Source organism: Lacerta agilis, chromosome 10 (assembly GCF_009819535.1).
Source record: "Lacerta agilis isolate rLacAgi1 chromosome 10, rLacAgi1.pri, whole genome shotgun sequence".
NCBI lineage: Eukaryota > Metazoa > Chordata > Lepidosauria > Squamata > Lacertidae > Lacerta > Lacerta agilis.
The window spans coordinates 33,520,180-33,539,134 of record NC_046321.1 but is presented as its reverse complement, the minus strand read 5'-3'; the positions used below and the strand labels follow the sequence as shown (position 1 = coordinate 33,539,134).

The window sequence follows — 18,955 nt, the reverse complement described above, 5'->3', positions numbered from 1 at the left end:
TGTGAATTTCTCCTAATACATTTTCTATCCCATTTTTCCTGATATACAATTTTTGCAAAGCAATTTCCCACAATATGATATCATTCCCCTAATAAAATTTCCACAATATCTATAAACATTTGTATATTATTTTCATTAATATATGCATTTTTTCACACTTTATCCTTGTATATGCATTTTTGTATACATTTTTTGAATAGAGAACTGCATTGCAAAATTCGGAGAAGTGCAAATTTTGAATGAGAGCCGCATTTTGAATTGTGTATTGTTTTGGGCTGTTTGAGATTAGATTGGTTTGCCTTAATATGAGAATTGAATCCTTTCCAGAGGTTTTGGACTACAACTCCCTTCAGTCTCATCCAGTAATCCAAAACCTCTGGAGGGCACCATCGATGAAGGCTGTCCTACAGTGTCTGAGTTCTCACTGCCTCAGTGAAACGTCTTCACAAACTTGTTAGGTTATGAATGATATTTGAAAGATGTCGATGTTTGACTGAAACCTAAACTCCTTGTATATTTAACTCTTCCTGAGTATTTGCTCTTTTTTCCTTTTCCCTTTGCAAACTAGGGAGAAGAAATACTTCTCTTCTTCTCATCCTCATGGGGCAGAAAAGCTCACAAGATGTCTGTGTGAAACCTCTGCCTTCCTTCATAGACAGATTCAAAGCTCTATCTAAGGTAAGGTAAATTCTTCTTATTAAATTTTGTAAAATTTAATTATTTCATCTGTTTGGGATAACTTTGTTCTAGGCAACTTTTAAAATATAATGACTTGCTTTCGAAATCTGATTATGGATAAATAAATCAGAGTGATGGTGGTTTCATGTGTGTATATATATATATATATATATATATATATATATATATATATATAACCAATCCTGTTAAATAAAACTGAAGCTTTTGAGTGCCATGCAGTGTTTTCATTAGTCAAAGGTTGTGAGTCAGTTAATTATACGGCAAGAGGTGCAAACTCTTTCTTCCCTATGACTCATGTAACAGAAGCATCCTGATTAATATTTCATTGGTGAAACAGTATTTTTCAGAAATATTTATGGCCTGAAAGACTTTTCTCATCAAGCTACAATTCTCTGTGATATGAGATTTTTAATCCTGAAATCCTGAGTGACTCCTTTGAAATTGTTGATGGAATGAATTAATATACAGGGCAAGCACAGATACCATGTACTATGCCAAATAATAAAAAGCAGTTCTCAGAATAGCATGAAAAAATTAACCTTGCAAATGAACAGATAATCTGAACACTGATTTTCTTCAATAGTATTTGATTAAGGAGCTTTTCAGATGAATGCCTAATCAAAAAATTATATAGCAATAGCCTGCTTATTAAAACATTCACATTATTTTGAAAAATTAATTATGGAAGTTGAAGAGATACTAAATTTACATTGGTAAATGTTAACATGAGGGCTCCCCCCCAAAAAAAAAAATTGCCCCAGGCCTTGGTCTGTTGAAAGTGAGTGTTCTGAAAAGCTTTTTCACTGTTCTGTGCGCAGAAGACTGATCCTTCTTGCCCACCTAACACCTTTTGCCATTATGTTGATTGGCAGCTGTCCTGTTGGGAGCAATTTGCCTGATCTGCCAGGGGGTAAAAAGTATGGCAATGCATTGGCAGCTGTTAACTAGGACGACAAAGCCAAAAACAGTGGAGTGAGATGGAATATATTATATCAATGTTTTAAAATCACACACAAACAAAGGACACCTTAGTGTCACTGTATTTTTTTAATAAATAAAGCAGTGAAATCTACAAAGATTGTGTGTCTTTTCCTAAGTAATCTTTTGTGGCAGCTGGATTGGCATTGCACTTTTTCTTTTGAACCAAGTCATGCACTTCTACACAACACCCCTTTTCATATATATTTTTTGATATTCCAAATAGTATTCTTCGACATTTGTGTTGTGGTCCCAATGAAAATTGTGTTGCAGTCCCTGTGAACTCTCCACCCCTGGAAGCTGCTGTTTCTACAGGAAAGGAGGCTGCCCTTGGCCACAAATTGAGCTTCCTTCTGGGAAGAAGAATAGTGGCTGCAAGGAGAGGGGGTTTCCACTAGAACTGTGGCACAGAGAGGGCAGAGTTAAATCTTCCCCCTCTGTGCATCCTGCATCCGGTAACTCCCCCAAACTAAAAAGCATTACTTTAATAAGCATGGGGAAGGGTCAGGGCTAGCACACTCATAAGACAAGGTGAGCCAACATCCTCAGTTGGCAGGATCCTGGGGCAGCAGATCTGGCCTCCAAGGAATGCATTGCCCACAGCAGCTGTCATGGTGGCAGCAACAGCTGTGGTGAGATCCTTGGAGGTTGGATCTGGTACCTCCTCGGCAGCCCTCCCCCCCATGCCACCTCTACAATGACCTATTGATCGATAGGAAGCTCTGCTGGTCTGATCCCCCATTCCCGATGTAGATCCTTATTCCTCCCTTGTTACCGATGTAGATCTCCGCCCATCTGTTCTTGCATGGCTGGGGAGGAGGGAGATGTCATTTTGTGGTTTGCCTCAGATGCCAAAATGTCTTGGGCTGGCCCTGGGAAGGGTTGTACCTCAGCTGTAGAGCATCTGCTTTGCACGCAGAAGGTCCCAGGTTCCCTGTCCCCTGTCCCCTGTCTGAAATCCTGGAAAAGGTGCTACCAGTTAGTATAAGCACTTTTGAGCTAGATAGACCCATGGTCTGACCTATATAAGGCAGCTTCCAACGTTCCTATGGATTTGATGTATTGTTTACTTTGGTCCCCACTTTGATTGTGGGGTTACATGGAGGCTAGGGATGTGTGGATCTGCCAGGTTTGGTTTTTATGTTTCTTCTTTTTCCAGTCTTCAGCTCTCCCCATTTTTCATTTTAAAGTGCTCATTTCAGTGCTCATTTCTCATATATTTGTATACAATTTTGGCTTATATGCACATTTTTGCAAAGCAATCTTCCCTGTATATAATGTATGTCGTTTTCACCAACATATGCAGAACTGCATTGCGAGATACAGAGAAGTGTGAATTTTGAAGGACAGCTGTGTTTTGTTTTGCATTTTATTTCGGAAAGTGTGAATTATGTAGGTTCACCTTTAAATGCCAGCTGAATTGAATTTCTCTCTCATCTGTAATTGAGGCTCAACATGAAATATATGAGATGCTGATGTGACGGCATCGAGCAAGGTTTTGCATTCCATACAAATGGTCGAAGCCAATGGTGTCTGGAAGTGGGGTGGGGCAGCAGTGAGCCAAATGAGGGCTTAGAGCATGTTGCGCAGTACTGCGTAGCAAACAGGGATCCTCAGCAGATGTTCAGGGTTTCTTCATGACCTGATGTGGAAAGGATTGCCTGAAGGCTTTGTACAATTTTGACAGAGTTCAAAGAACTTTAATTAAAATTATGAATAATATTTGAAGACACATTCATAGGACTACCTAATTGAAAACAGATATAATTTCTCTCCTTTTGCCGTTTCTTTGTGGTATTTTTTCACTGTATTGATTTTGTGACATGATGAAAAATAACAACACAGAGCTTTGGACAATGTATAGTTTGTCCAACAGCAAGCAAGAAGAATGCTGTGGCTCTGTTATCTCCTTCGCAAAGAAACTTTCTGAGTTATAAATAGATTGCTAATGACTGTCAGGTTCTTCATCTCTGAAACTTCCTTGTAGGTACCTCATTACAGAGCTAACATCATTAATAAAATAGATGAAATATTTCACAAGGGCAGGATTTTTTTAAAATTCTTTTTTACCTCAGTAGCTGTGAGGAATATACCTAGCATATGCATAATTTTGAAGGCCATTTTAAAACTGTAATTCATCATAATTATCTCCATATTTTAATGGCAAAACACATTTAATTGCTTTTGACTGGGCTGGCATCATGATACAAAAGAGAAGTAATGGCAGATGGTCCTACTGTCAAATCTGCTGCTCTTAACCCACAATAAAAAATAGAACATGTTTCTGTGTCCCTAATGTGCTTTTTAGTACATGTATGGCCCAAAGTGCACATTGTATGCAAATGCCTTCAGCTGTAGCCCAAATGACCCGTTTGCTCCAGATTGCCCTCACCATGAGCAGCTTTTCTTTGCTCAAACTGCTTGTGGCGAGGGCAATCTGGAGTGGAGGAAGAACGTTACTCATTTCCCTCTCTCCATTTCCCCTGTTAGAATTGTCTCCACAAAGCAATTGAACCTGGTAGGCCATGTGACAGCGGACACGCCCCAGGAATAACTTCGACTGGCTGACTAAACCAGGTGAGGGTAGCAGATGGGCCTCAAACCCTCGGTGAGTTAGGGACTTCCCATGCATGCGAAGACAGGGTCTGGCGGATTGATCAGACAAGACCAATAGTGGGTCCCACTATCAAGAAGATGGTTTCTGCACTTTCTGTAGAAGGAAGCGAGGGGCAGATGGGGCTCATCAACCTGGGAAGATACTTCATCTAGGAGAAGGAAAACTCTGATCCTAAACCTCCACAGCCTTGTGGTATACTCATTTGTGAGAAAGGCTTCAGGAGTAAACTCTTTTACTGGAACTTAAGAGAAACTAAATGTTGGATGATCAAGAAAAGTCAATTCAATCACTTCAGAAGCTACAGAAGAAATGCTGGCCCTTGAACTTAAACAACAGCAACACTGGTCTTATTCCAAATAATCCAAAATGCAATTTATGATTGTTTAGAGGAAGTGGGTGTGGCAATAGTAAAAATAAGATCATTTATAGACAGAGCTTTAATTGACTAATATCATAACAAATCTTGCATCAGTGTGACATTATTCACCGCCCACAGCAGTGTGGCAGTTGTAACTCCTTTTTGTTAATATTAATTGCTTAATCATTTTTATTTATATAGCTCTTAACTGGTGCCTGAAGCATTTTGCATAAAAATAATTCAGTGAAATGTCATTTATAAAGTCTATTTAAAATTAACTTTTGAAGAGAAGAGAAAAGAAAAGGAAAGAAAAGAAAAGAATAGAATAGAAAAGTAAAGGGGGGAAAGATACACTGCAGAGAACTCCCAGAAGGGAGATTGTGTTAGTTGGTTGATGCAAAAACACCACAGACTCATGAGGCACCTCAAAGCCCAATTAATTTATTATGGAGTAATCTTTTGTGGGCTACAGTTCACTTCATCACATGTATTGAGTGTTATCCTGAGTTAACAAGTGTTTGCAGGTGTTTGTATCTTACAAACACCTGCTAACTCAAGGTAACGTTCCATGCATCTGATGAAGTAGGCTGTAGTCCACAAACGTTGATGCCACACAAATGGAAGTAGAACAGAGGTTTTTGGTGTTGAGGGCTGCATTCCATTTTAGGTAATCTGAGATATGTTTGAGCATTAGAGATAAGGCTATTGGTTACTTGCCATCATGGATATATTGTACATCCACAGTCAGAGGCAGTGTGCCTATGAATGCCAGTTGCTGACAATTGCAAGTGAGGAGAGTGCTGTTGCGCTCTAGTCCTTCTTGTGAGCTTCCCATAAGCATCTGGCTGGTCACTGTGAGAACAGGATGCTGAATTAAATGGGCCTTTGACCTGGTCCAGCAGGGCTATTCTTATGTAATCTGTTGGGGGGCCACTTTCTGGCAGTGTGTTGAGACTAAAGCCAGTTGTGGGTGGGGTCCAAGGTCCAAGGTGGTTGGGAAATTCCCCTTTCTCTCTTTATGCCACCCCACTACCTTTTCTTGTTGGATCTTCCTGCATCTGGCATCACATGACCAGATGCCACATGATGTTGAACATAAAGACAATTTCTCCAATACAGAGTGTTGTTGGTTGACCGTAATAAACCTTGGGCTGACTGACTATAGAAAAGGAGCCCTACATGCAGAAAACAACCTTCTGTACATTTAGCTAATGTGGATGTGCATTTCATACCTGTTGTGCTCTGCTCATCAGTGCACCATTGAACTGGCTGCTAGCTTTGAGATGCAAATGCAGATGTATAGCATTACCAGTCATGTGAGTTTTTGTTGGTGGGTTAACCTGGATGGGGACTGTAAATTGCAGTGTTTAGATGATCATAGTTCAATAAGTGGAAATATGAAACAACCTCTTGCCCAGGCATGCAGCACCGTCAACCCTCCCTTCATGGTGCAAGCAAACAAACCAGAAAATAACCATAATTTCCCATTTTGGCCAAAGTGGGAACTCTGGTTGCCAGCCTCAGAACATGCAGGGATATCAAACCATGGTTTGAAGTCGGTTTAATCTTGTGAGCGCTTTGAAAGCTAGTAACCATAGTTTTGCAGTAATTAAATACTTGCTGGTAATACTTGCTGGTTTGTTCACTCATGCTACAAAGTGGAAATACTTGTTCATATCTTGGCTTATCAAGTTGAGATATGTTTATCCAAACCATGTCTGAAAAAATAACAAATTTAATTGTTTACATTCATTAGTTTCAATCATATAAAGAATGACTGATTGAAAATGAAGTGAAATTGAAAAAAAGGGGCAAATGGCAACCTGAAGTAAATAGAAATGTTAGAAGAAATTCATATATGTATTTTATTGAGGTATGTCTGATTTTGGCAGTGTTCTCTGGATAATGGCAGCACAATTATTTCTCAAAATCAGTAACCACTTGCCAATTATAGTCATTTCCATGACTAGTGCCAGCAACAAATTAGGTTTAGTGTGCTTACATTTGCCCTCAGCTTCACGCTCCACATTTTGTCAGTGTTTTGACATGTTGTAGAAGGAACCGTAATGCAGATATATTGCTTAATACCCTCTCCCATGATAGTCAGTAGGTGTGCATAGCACACATTTTAAATTTATATGTTATGCCATACTGTTGAAACATTTCACTAGCAATATCATGAATAATTTTAGTAGAAGGTAGCAATTAAGTAATTATATAAAGTGTGAGTCTCAGAGAATTTCTGCTGAAGCAAGTCCTTTAAAATTAATAAAGCATTTCAAGATTTCCCACAATCACAAAAGAAACCTTAGCTTGGTTACTGATTTTCACTGTTAATTTCCACAATCACAAAAAAGAGAGAGAAACCTTAGCTGGTTACTGGTTTTAGCCATCATTAAAGGCACGTAATTTCTCCAATGCATTTTTGGCAGAGTTGTTTTAAAATTAATGTTGTAAATGAAGCCACAGCAACTTAAACACCAGTTAGAATACAACATTCATAAGGCAATAATGCATTTCCACTAACAAATTAGAAGCCAAAACATAGCCAAAACTTGTGCCTTTGTTTTTGCTTAGTTAATAGCCAGCAGCCTCGGAAAGTAATAAAGATGTTATCTAGTGGTACAAATGGATTGTGTGTTATCCTGCTATAACTTAGACCATCTTCACATTGCTGCAGATGCCTGGGCTGTTTCACTAGAATGGAGCTTCATTAACTCCCCATTGCCACCCAACTGCTAGAGGGACTGCACTGATTGAGACGTCTACCTCTACATACAGTGACTTTGTCCCAATGTACAGTACTCACTTTTGGGATTCTATCTGCAACCACATCCCCAGATTACACGCCAACCAGTTCCCAAGTCATCTTCCTTAGTTCTTCTCTCAGTGTTTACTATAAACAACTTCATAAGGATCTCTTTATATTTCTGATTGTGCCCACCAGAATGACTGTAGCAGGACAATGGGAAAGGTCTCCTGACTTCTCCAATAACAACTGGTCCAGCTGCATTTGGCATCTTGCTTTAATGGAAAGGTGACAACAGCAAACTTGATGCATTTGACACAATCTTGTTTCCACTTTTGACTTTTATAAACATGTTAACTAAAGGCTTCCAATCTCCTGATGCCATACTGGTTTTTGGAGAGGCTATGGATGATACTGGAGGAGACTCTTGAGAGCCCCATGGACTGCAAGAAGATCAAACCTATCCATTCTTAAAGAAATCAGCCCTGAGTGCTCACTAGAAGGACAGATCCTGAAGTTGAGGCTCCAGTACTTTTGCCACCTCATGAGAAGAGAAGACTCCCTAGAAAAGACCCTGATGTTGGGAAAGATGGAGGGCACAAGGAGAAGGGGACGACAGAGGATGAGATGGTTGGACAGTGTTCTCGAAGCTACTAACATGAGTTTGGCCAAACTGCGAGAGGCAGTGAAGGATAGGCGTGCCTGGCGTGCTCTGGTCCATGGGGTCACGAAGAGTCGGACACGACTGAACGACTGAACAACAACATGGATGATAATTTCTCCATTTGAAATGCTGAATCCTTCCTCTGATGCTTTCTGAATGCTGCATTTACTGTAACAGTACATTTAAGACGAGATAGTTTATTTGGTAACGTTTATTGTATGATTCAATATAAAACTCTATATATGCACACACAATATATATATATGGCGGACCCAAATGTAAAGACTTGGAAGGGTATTCATTAGCAAACTTGAAACTGGAATCTGGCCTTGACAAACTCTGGGAATTTCTAGCTCAAAGGGCTGGGGAAGACAATCGCCTCCTTTATGTGTTGATTCACACATTGTTATATATAGTCATCAGAGGTAGCTGCTTGTCAGGAGAGAGTAACACCCATACTGACCTGATTTTCCACTCATTTTATTGAATTCTGTTTTTCATTTGTGTTCTGCATAGTAGTAGCATACAATTCCCAAGCTTGCTTTGAACTCAGATCTTTAGAGCACTTCATTTTCAGATAATATGGCTTCATGCACACATCTCAGATGTGAAAAGTTTTAGTTGATATTGTTATATAAAAACATTCCATGGTCTTTCAGGCTTATGGACTTGTGCATGATAGATAGCAGACTTCAGCAATGCGCACAACTGCACAATGCTTTCTAGCTTGAGTTTTCTCCAGGAACAGTAAGGCTCCAAAAACCTGTGTTGACAGGTAATGAGATTTAATTCACAGGAGAGGGAAGAATAAAACATCCATATTCATTACTTAATCAAATAAAAATACTTTCAGAGAATTCTGGGAATTCTCAACAGTTGCTTTGAAAGCCTCTCTTTGATAGCTGTAAACAAATTACCTTACGAATAACTTCTTAATCAAGGAAGAGCGGAGCTACTCTCTACTTGATCTTTCCCTTTGGGTGGTCCCAGTCAGAGCTGCAGTCCTGTGCCTGATGGCTTGGCTCCTGAAAAGCCGTATAGTATTATGCTGACAGCTGTAGACCTCTTTTTGTTAGGGATAACAGACATCCTGTGCTGAGGACAGCATCAAGCCCAGCTTGCAGTATGCCCAATTAGACAAGCTAAAATCTCATTTGCTTCACCATGGGAGCCTCTGAAAGCACACCGTTTGGGCCTCATTACAGTATTTTTAACTTTACAAAAACAATTTCATTATGGAAATTAAAGGAAGCTCATTTGGTCTCTGCATTTACACTGAAGTGAATATACTCTACAAAAAAATAAATAAATCCAACCCACCTATCATCTCGAGTCTACCCCCACTTTATCACAAAGTTTCTTTGAGAAACCGTTTTTGCCCTATAGTTTCAGCAAGAAAGCAACCATTTTGAAACCAACTGGCTAGTATTAACACTGGAGACATCAAATATGCAAGCTGCTGTTTGCCGCACTGGGAAGCCGAAAGTTCTCTTTTAAGACTAAGGCAGTGCTTTAATTTCCTCTCCAAGAACGTAATTGTTTTGGAACCTCTCCTAATGGCAAGGGGATGGGTGAGCAACCCCAAGGGAGGGAAGCAAGCTTGCAGAAATGATCCAAGTGCGAGATGAAACAGGCAGTCAAGAGGAAGCAGGAGCCAGTAACCAAAGGAACCAGGTGGGAGTGCAGCGCAAACTCTAGGATACAAACAACATCACTCTCCAGCAACTGGTATTTGGAAGCAGAGCAGAGCCATCAAGAGTTAGTGGCCATTGGGAATCTTCTCCTCTATTAATTTGTCTAATCCTCTTTTAAAGCCATCTAGGTGACCATGTGCTGAGTGAAGAGGCACTTTCTTTTATTTGTCCAGAATCTTTCAACATTTTGCTTCATTGGATGTCCATATCTTTTGACTTTCCCAGCTCCTCTCAAGACATACAGTTCAATCCTGTTTTCAAATCTGTCCAAATTCTGTGATATTCAATGACCAGAAATCTTACATACTTATCCTCTTAGAGTCAGGAAAACTAATAAAAACAGGCTTCAATTTGATTCCATTAGCACAATTACACAGAAAATCTCAGGTCAGCTGAACACCATGAGGGTAACATGTCCTGTAATTTAGAGTTTAAATTGGTGTCTGGGTGGTTGATGTGTACAGGACAAGCTTGAGAGTGGTTGTTTTGTTTGCTGGGGAGCATTAGGGTTTATAAATATTGTTATTTCCTGCAGAATATCTCAGTGTGCAGTCCTTTGTTGGAATGATCCTCTACCCATTAACCTGTGAACATGTTCAATGCAGCTGAGCAAAGCAAATTAATTTACAAGACTATGTTGAAACAAAATCTATATTTTATTTGGGAAGCAGTGAGAGAGTGATATATCAGTAGTATTGGAATTTAGGCACCCCTAATTCTCAGTGCCAGAATTGCTATTTGCTCCAGATTTAGCTACATTCTTCCTCTTTTATTTTCTCTTGCATCACATTAAGTAGCTTTAAAAGTATATAAATAGGACTGGCACCAAATGATCTTTCTTACTTTGTAGAAGCTTCAATATTTCCTCCATTTTTTTTCTTATTAGGCTCCTTCTTTGATTGGAGATGCTGAAAGGTTGTTAATCATAATGAGTTTCTGCTTTCATGGCAACACATCTCTCTTATCTTCAGAAGGTGCTAGCTGGTGTTCAGCGTTTAAGAATACATTACTATATATTGTGTTTTGCCCAGGGATAATAATCTAGTTGGTCATCATCACTGGCAAAACCTTCATGGAAGTTGAGTTAGTATAACAAGCATGAAAATTATGTCCCTTCTTCCATTTCTCATTTATTTCTCCACACACAACACATTTATGAGCTGATTTTTAATGAACTTTACAAATTACTAAAGTTGTCTCCAAAACAAGAGCAAAAGACTTCTACACACTTGAGCTCAGTGGACTTCTGAATAAACATGTTTAGGATCAAGGTATTAGCTCTTCATTATATTGACTGAATGTATCATGATAGAATAGTGCTAAATAAAGCCATGTGCAAATGTACTCTCAAAGTTCTGGGCTACATTGGTTTAAACCAAATAGAAAAAAATCTCTGATATTTTTTCTAGTTCTCACCCAAGAAAAGGAAGGGCACTTTGTAGAATTTTCTCTGAATATTCTTCACCATCCCTTGTGTGTGTGACAGTGCCATTTCCCTGCCCTTGCATTGCCCCGAAACAATACCATGTGCAGGGCATTGTGTCAGATGCAAATATTGATGCACTATTTCCTCAGTTTGCTTTCAGGGAATCTGGGTAGTAACTCTGATCTGGACAGCTGCAACAGCCTCAAAATCTGTGGTGGAAGAAGGACTCTTTGTGAAGTATAAGCTTAGTGTGACAGGGTTCATATTACACCTATGATCCCCATATAACAGTAAATTCAACTTCATTTTTCATTATGATTTTTTACATGTTAAGATGTATGTGTTAGGGAAATGATAGAAATGATACGTATTTATTGGACACTAGGGTTGCGTATGCACAATATTTTATTCTAGAATCAATGGAGACTCAGTACTTGCTTTTTTCTATGTAGTCCACACACAATCTAGAACTATTGCATATTGTTTGGCCCTGAAAAACTCTTTTTGAGAAGCTGGTCTCCTTGTGGCTTCAGGCACAGTAAAGCCATGGGGTGGAGGAGCAGGTGGTAAAGACCAAGACACCCAGTGTTAGATTAAAATTACCGTAGGATACAACTTTGTTGTTTACAGAAGAATAAGTTTGGCATGGGTATTGGGCACATATCAAATGATCAACCAGCCTGCCTTCTGCTGGATATGCTGCCAGTTGATGGATGAGAGTTGGCCAAAATTTGGAGTCCCCTTATGATACAAACTGTTTCCCATGGACCCTGTCAGGTAAATGGTAACCCATTCAGGTCAATGGTAACCCATATCCCCTGAATGGGCTTATGGGCTGAAAGCACTACCTAATGGTGATCCCCTGATGGGATGGGGCAGGATGTCCCTTCTCTTTCCTACCTCCTAAGGATCCGGCCCAGTGCCTCTCCCACCACAAGAGTTGAGGGGAATGCCCCAACTCACTGCCAAATCTAAAGCTCCTGTAAAAATCCACACAGACCACTGTGAATGTCTATCAACAAGGCCTCATTGCCTGCCCCAGAGAGATGCACATTTCCCAGCCCAAAGAATTCCTCTCTTCTGAATTATACTGATGGATGTTGCCTCACCAGTTCTCTGAGAACTAGCAGCTTCCAATGAATCATTTTGTTGACCTTCTCTGGGCTTCATTGACCATGCCAGGGTTTATGTCCCCCCCCCAGCCCAAACCCCCCAGGAGTTCCAACCCGATGACCACCATCTGTGGGAATTCAGCTTTCAGTGTGTCCAATCAGCATGTAAGGCTGAGGATGGTTCCCTTTTGCCTGCCTAGATCATTTTAACCAAGTTGTATGATGATATAACCAGAAGGCTCTTGGCTGTAATACATGACACGACCGATAGCATGAATTCGTCCCACATTCCACGTCTCACTCAGATGGTGTAGACATCACCCACATGACCGTGTGTAGTTCTTTATCTAGTGGATGATGCAGTGCCCACAAATCCATACTGATCTGTATGCCAGGCCTCTAGGAGGAAGAATTTAACAAAGAGTGGTAAGCTTTTGAACCCATCTCTGAATTGCCTGGATCCTGGGGGCGGGGGACACTCTACTCTGCTGCCAACATGGCTGCTCCATGACTACCTGACCAGACAATCACATTCTTGCTCTAGAGTTCCCAGTTTGGGGCGATGAAATAAACTCAGGAATCCCTGTAATAATTTAAAGGTATGTTGAAGTGACCTTTAACTACAATAAAGGAAAGGGGGGATTTTATCAGGTCAATCTAAAGTGGAAGAGGTTGCTATGCTATTATTCAAATTCTGGCGTGTTTTTTTTAAGGAATTTGACAACTGAAATGGCCTTCAGTAAACCATTTAGTATTCTGTCAGACTGACAGAAAATAGTCTTCCTTTCTGTATAACTTGGCAAATTATTCTGGAAAAGCACAGTCTCTTCAGTTTTCTGAAAGAAACACTTTTGGTCTGTAAAGAGAAATAAGATAATTCCAGATAAGTTATAGGTCAGACAGATGTAAGGATATAACCTTGAACAGCACTCAATCTTTTTATGATGTAATAAAATGTCAACATGAAGTTTATGAATCAAGCAATTTTATCATTGTAGAGAGTGGGAGTGAAAGTAATGGTGAAGCAGGCATTTAATTTGAAATAGAGATAGCATGCCCATAGAATATTCCAGAATGCTGTGGTGTTTTTTTATGTTTCCTCTGAACCCCTTTAAGTGTTAAGTCAACAGTAGTCTACACAAATGGATTATCAGATCTGAGAAACAGCAAGAAAAACTCTGCATAGATATGATGGAGACTTAGGAGAAGTGAGATGTAGAGCTGAAAATCCTGCCTGTGAGATAAGATGTTATCCTTTAGTATTAAGGGAATCCGTAGTTCTGTCAAAGGGCCAACGATCTTCTCAGTTTTTAATAAGACCAAGTTTTGTCTTTCTAGAAAAAGGGTCCCATGCTTCAAACAGCAAATATCATAAAATGAAAGGGAAGCAGACTGGGGAAAACTGATACACATCTCCCCATAGAAAGACTGCAGTTGAATAGTGTAACATAACTTTTCCAAGGAGTAGGTCCCAGTTACAAGCTGTAATGCCAAACTGGAAAAGAGGTTGGGGAAGAATCTTGGTTTTACACAGTCTTACACTCTCCGCTGTAATGGCTCCAGGTCTGATTTTAATATTAATTAAATATTAACTTAGAATGTTGAGAATGTGTGGCTAGATAGACCACCATTCAGAATCAGTTTATGGTCAGATTCAGATCATACCATTGAAATCTTTCAGGTTTTCCCACATGCAAAGGCATTAATAAGAAAGGTCTTGCTGATCAGACTAAAGACAAGTCAAGTATCCTGTTCCTCACAACAGCTAACCTAACATGAGAGGAGTAGCCCTTTCCTATGTTTTTTTCTCAGCCTCCTAAGATGGTTGTATATAACATCAGGATTAGTAGCCAATGTTAGCTTTATTTTCAGTGTATTTGATCCACTTTCAAAGCAGTCTAAGTTAGTGGCTATCATCACATATTGTGGCAGTGAACCCCATTAGTTTATTGTGTACTATGTGAAAAAGTAGATCCTAGAGGCAGCTTATAGGCAACTTGAGGAATAACCATTGATAGCTTGATCATCTTTGAATTTGTCTAATTCTCTTTTGAAACCATAGTTCAGCTATGTGCTAGTGCTATGTCCAAGAATCACAGCAGACGTAGATCACAAAGACTTTATTCTAAAATAAGAAGCAACAACCATAGCAACACTGAACAAGTATGCCTAGACCAATTAATTCTGCTTTGTTACTTCTTTTTATAGAGTGACTTCCTTCAGCCGGCTATTATTCCCAGCTATCTTAAAAGATGTAAAGGGCAACTTCCTACTATATCACCATAGCCAGATATGCTCTATGAAGAGTATCAGTGGTTGGTGATGGCTCAGAGGAATGTTCACCTGGTGAACTGAATGAGATTTACTGAATGAGATTTTCCCTCACATTCCCTTGTGTGTTGATGTCTTTTGCATTGCTTCAGCTTTGCTGTGCTGGGCTTTGCTTGATGGATGACTGGCTACAAAGCAGTTTGACTGATTACTTGAGGGGTGAGGGAAAGGGGTAGTCAATCCAGTTGAACCAGAAGAAGACATGTTCTCTTTTTCCTGGTTCTCTCACATGAGGTACTTGGCCTCACATGACCGGGTCTGGGGCAGATCAGCTGAACTCTGCTTCCTTTTATTTCACAGGACAGTTGGTTTTATATAATCACTGTGGTGGTGTGAGCGTGGGATACAGACCAGATGAATCGGGCGAAGGTGTGTGATGGTGTATTTACTGCTTCTTTTGGTTCTTTCTCACAGAGGAATTGGCCTTCAGTGCCCCTTGTGGGGGCTCGGAGAAACAATTCGCCTTGGAGTTCCTGTTAGCTTTAGTACCTTGGAATTTGGGAGGTGATATATTCAACATCCAGGTAGAACTTATCTTTGGGGGACATGTGAGTTCATGTGAAAATTAATAGGATGTAAACCTAAAGCCAGCTGTTAAGGTGGAACAAGTGAACCAACCATTAACCTATTTATAAAGTGCTTCAACAAAATTATCCAGATTCTTCATCCAGAGTTTCCTTCAGAGTTTATTGAAAGTTTCATTATTTTGTTCCCCACTGGTCACTGAAAGATTTCTGTCCACAGGCTCTGTCAAAAATGAAGAGTCGCTTTGCCCCTGGATTCTCAGTGGTGGCAAAGAGATTGCAAACCTATTATTATATTATCTCAGCAGCTTATTACATCCCTTCTGGTATAGTCAGTCTAAACTAAACAGGCAAAGACATTCGTTCAAGAGTCAAGGATGGTGCAGCAGAGATGCTACCACAGAGCTGAATTCAAGCTGCATTGCAGTCATTTTTTGTTCTGATGTATCATAGCCAGGTCCCTGTTTTCCCTACTGTTTTCAATCATGGTGATAATTGAATGTTTTCTAGCAATACAATAGGTATTGTGAACAGTAGTTGTGACTCGCTATTTCTTTCCTTCTTCCTATTTGGTTCTTAATTAAAATATATGTGGTGTGTGTGAAAAAGGCAATTTTTGCTCTGGTATATGTTGTTGTGGGTAGAGTTTGGATGGTTTCTATTGGTTTGCCTACCTGAGAAAATGAAGCAGTTTCCAAACTTCAGCATTATTCATAATAAACAAGAAAAAAAGATAGGCTACCTTTATGGCAGTAATAGTGTGTGTGTGTGTGTGTGTGTGTGTGTGTGTGTGTGTTTATGGGAGGAGGAAGAATCGGATGTAACACCTGTGCTTGCTGTTTATATTATTTATTTCTTAATTTTCTATCCCACCCTTCCTCCCACATAAGCCCAGGCTATCAAACAATAAAACAGCAAACCAGTACAAAATATATTTTTTAGAAAGCAACAACAAACAAATATCCTATGTTCATAGTTTGCTAGGAACAGTATATTTTAGCCATCAAATGCCTGGGTGAGCATTTAGCTTTTAAAATTCTGCCTAAATGCTGGTGGTATTACTCTTTGGGCCGTATGTAGCAATGCAGCTCTGCTGATACAACAAACTACCATGTGCACAATGAAACTTCCTCTTCCTCACCTGTTCCCTCCTTCAAATCAGGTCCTGGGAGTTTGGGGGTTCATCTAGGGTAGATTTGGGGTGTATGAGGAGGGGGAGGAGAGGAAACACAAGTCCTGTTGCAGCAGTGGAACTATGTGTGCTTAGCATTGCCTACAACCATTTATTTTTACTCTATGTATTTACCCACCCAGTTAATTCACATGACAGCCTTGCGAGAGACATTGGCTCCATCTGCACTATACATTTAAAGCTGTATCATACTACTTTAAACAGTCAAAGCTTTCCCCAAGGATCCTAGGATCTGCAGCTTGCTAAGGGTGCTCAGAGCCACTCTCAGAGCCACTCCCTGCCAGTGGATCTATAGCAGGAGTTTGGAAGGCTCTATAGAAACTTTATTCTTGGTTGATATTTTATTGACTGCACCATGGATACTAGTGTTGTGGGGGGGGATGTTTTAATTGGCCAAGTACATTTTTGCTGCATTTATTTTGGTGAAGAAGAAGAAGAGTTTGGATTTGATAGCCCGCTTTTCACTACCCGAAGGAGTCTCAAAGCGGCTAACATTCTCCTTTCCCTTCCTCCCCCACAACAAACACTCTGTGAGGTGAGTGGGGCTGAGAGACTTCAAAGAAGTGTGACTAGCCCAAGGTCACCCAGCAGCTGCATGTGGAGGAGCGGAGACGCGAACCCGGTTCCCCAGATTACTAGTCTACCGCTCTTAACCACTACACCACACTGGCTCTCTCCCTCCCACTCCCTCCCACCACACTGGTGGGAGGGAGTGGACTTGATGGTTTCATATTTGTATTTTTATTGTTGTGGGCTGCCTTTGACAAACATTGCCTGGAAAGGTGGCCTACAAATAGTTTAAAACAAGTAAATAGAAATAAACAATGCTGAACCTAAATCTACTTTTCTGTGAGTTTAGCCCATTAGCTGTAATCCTGCCCTCTGAGGCAGCAGAGAACAGGGATTTGACCTCGTCTGTGCGACAGCCCTTCAGATATGGAAAGAGTACCATCAGGTCTCCCTCGGTCTTCTCTTCACCAGGCTAAACAGCCTTTCCTATAGGACCTGTTTTCCATACCGTTGGCAATCTTTGCTGTTCTACTCCGAACCTGTTTATATCCTTCTTAAAACAGTGTCAAGATAGCTGGATGGATACTCTAGATGTGGTCTGACTAGTGCATTCTTGACATGGAGAATACAATGTATAGGTAGCAAATCCCGAGGAGTGATGTTTTTGAAAACCCTCTGTCATATTTCGCTATGCTGAGAGTGAAGAGGCAGAACATTTTTCAAGTATAAGTTCCTCACATATAGCGATTTCTCACAATATATAGTGATATATAGTGCTAGTAATAAAACATATCCTCCCCACCCCATTAAAACAGGCTATCAGTGCAATAATCTAAAGATGAGAGGCAGCTGACTTGGGAGCTGCTTATAAAACCTGGACACCCAAGATTATAAGCTTCCTATAAAGTTGGAATATCAAGCCTCGAAGCCAACACATTCAATAATCTTGAGATATGTCACGAAGAAATAAAGGAGCAATAGTTCTCTTCATAAATCTATCATGGATGAAGAGATTTTTGAATTCCCCCACATGACATTGAGAAATACCAGTTTTCATATATAGAATCTTGAGTCAAAATGTATAGAAAAACAAAAACATATATAATAAACCATCATAAATTGACAGAAACTAATACTACAATGTCAAAGGATGAATTTATCACTGCAACATAACTTGACAGTCACCCATTCAAAAGAACCCTCAAAAATTACACAAAATGTATTTTTTAAAGGGTTATGGAAGGTGTGGGGAAAGTAACCTGAGGAAGTCAAGTCTGAAAAGATTTGATTTAGAAAAAACAAACCAGTACTCAGTGAATCAAAAGAGTTAATGACTCATCATGGGCACTCCCATGGTTCCTTCCTAATGACTTTGGATATGTAATTTCAACGCAAGACGTACACTTATTCCTGGAATCCCTCACAGGTTAGACTTGGTGCACATGTTGCATGTGTCAGAAACAGTTTCCTTGTGGCAAATATATGCAGCACTAATAATATAGAGTGGTTCATTATCTGGTTTGCTGCCATTGTGAAGAAAGTATCGGGGCCAAACTGGACCTGATAGGAAAGTGCATCCTTTTTGTTATGTAAATTGAAGCCATGGGAAAACATGCACAATTTCAGGGCCTTCATACCACAATCCTGACAAAAATTGCATCTCCAAATATATTTGCATTTTGAGGGAAGCCTACATGGATGCCTATGCAAACAGGAGCTTCGGAGAGGTGGTTTTTGACCAGGTATACAGGATATAGAAATGCAGCAGATTGGGTGCATCAAATTGAAAAAGCAACATAGCAACACATATACATAACTTGTTGCCTGTTTATTGTTTGTGGAATAATGATGCAAGTTGTTTTAAATGCTCGGAATGTTTTGAACACTAATTACATGCAATTTAATTTTTGGAAACCGAAACAGCTATTGCAAATAAGAAACCCTCTGAATGGGACATTTTAGTGGAAAAGCTGTTGTGAATGGTTTGAATATGGGAAGTATATTGTGAGTATTTGAAAATCCAAAAATCTTTTACCTTATCCACAGAAGCTGGAACCCTTTTCTATACTACAGTGTGACTCTAACGGGACACCTGGAAATC

The 18,955-nt window shown here is 39.9% G+C and overlaps 1 long non-coding RNA gene across 1 annotated transcript in view; it reads left to right on the top strand.

Annotated features, from left to right (window-relative positions):
* The first annotated feature begins 571 nt into the window (after positions 1-571).
* The window catches only part of LOC117054212, a 59,004-nt gene continuing 40,620 nt past the window's right edge, over positions 572-18,955 (top strand). Inside the window, exon 1 of the long non-coding RNA XR_004427462.1 lies at positions 572-678. This is a non-coding gene — a long non-coding RNA (uncharacterized LOC117054212). The remainder of the gene's footprint in view (positions 679-18,955) is intronic.